The 1,140-nt window shown below is 42.2% G+C and overlaps 1 protein-coding gene across 1 annotated transcript in view; it reads right to left on the minus strand.

Moving 5' to 3' along the window:
* Nucleotides 1-1,140, minus strand: part of LOC101858466 (A disintegrin and metalloproteinase with thrombospondin motifs 7) — a 155,603-nt gene that overhangs the window by 84,939 nt on the left and 69,524 nt on the right. The window lies entirely within an intron of this gene.

The raw sequence follows: 1,140 nt of genomic DNA on the forward strand, positions 1-1,140 counted from the left end.
CTCGCACGCCCTGACACACACAGGAATACATATAAGAGCAAGCAAATGAACTGCTACATGGAACATCCACGCACACAGTTACTACAGAAATAAGTGCTGATTATAACATCCCTACGTCACTCTTCTTAAGTATTCAACAAGAAAAAGAATGTCAAGCTGACAACAAAACAAGCAGATGTAGGAAAGGCTAACAACTGGCAAATGCAAGGAAATAATAGGTCGCTTTTAAGGACAAGCGGGCTAACCCAAATTTCGGGGGTTTCCAGAAATCTTGACCTACACCAAAAGTGGACATTCCCCTACCTATAGGAGAAGTTTGGTTTCATTAGTGCGTATATCTGTTTGGTTATAGAGAAAACTCTACTTGTCTTTTAAAGAAACTGAACTTCGGGCAAAAACTTTATCTTCGATTTTCTCAAAACGACATTTTTCGGGATAGCTCCCTTGGGCTTAAAAGCGACCAGTTATTCAAACACTGAGCTGAATCAAGAGAGAGAATCAGTTTGCCTCCCTTCGTCCAAGCAGAAAAAAGGGAAGGTTGGTTCTTTCTCTCCAAACAACCCCACAGATCATCATAGTCACACAAAAACCACAAGTGAATCCTTGTTTTATCACGGTTCTTTCAGGTTTGCAAACGAGGTGTAAATAAATACTTTAGTCGGAATCACCAGGGTGGTCCAACATTTGAGAGTGGAGCTCTGTGCCCGAAATAATTTCGGATGCGAGGGATAGAAACAGAAGCAACCCGAGTAGGCCTAAAGCAAAACGGATTGAGGACTGTGTCAGGAATCCAGAACCCTAGACACAAAAACTGACCTTTGTACGTAAATGTGCAAGTTGGGGTAAAAGTTGAGACTTCTTTGAACCAGGATAATATACTTGTCGCGCTTTTTTAAAATCCTGGATTGCTGACGTAACTAAAGGGCGATTGAAGCAGCCGTGAAAATATTATGCAAACTTCTGAAGAGTTTTACCGTCAGCGAATGTGTAGATACATACAAGAAAGTATGCGTGAGTGTGCAAGAGCAGAGTGCATAAATGCGTTTAAATGGGTATATTACTGTGTGCGTGTGTTTCGGTGTCTTCTTCCGCAAGTAAGTGTCACCTGATACGGGAATTAAGGGGATGTGGGGGCGGGGG

Source organism: Aplysia californica, unplaced genomic scaffold, assembly GCF_000002075.1.
Source record: "Aplysia californica isolate F4 #8 unplaced genomic scaffold, AplCal3.0 scaffold00028, whole genome shotgun sequence".
NCBI lineage: Eukaryota > Metazoa > Mollusca > Gastropoda > Aplysiida > Aplysiidae > Aplysia > Aplysia californica.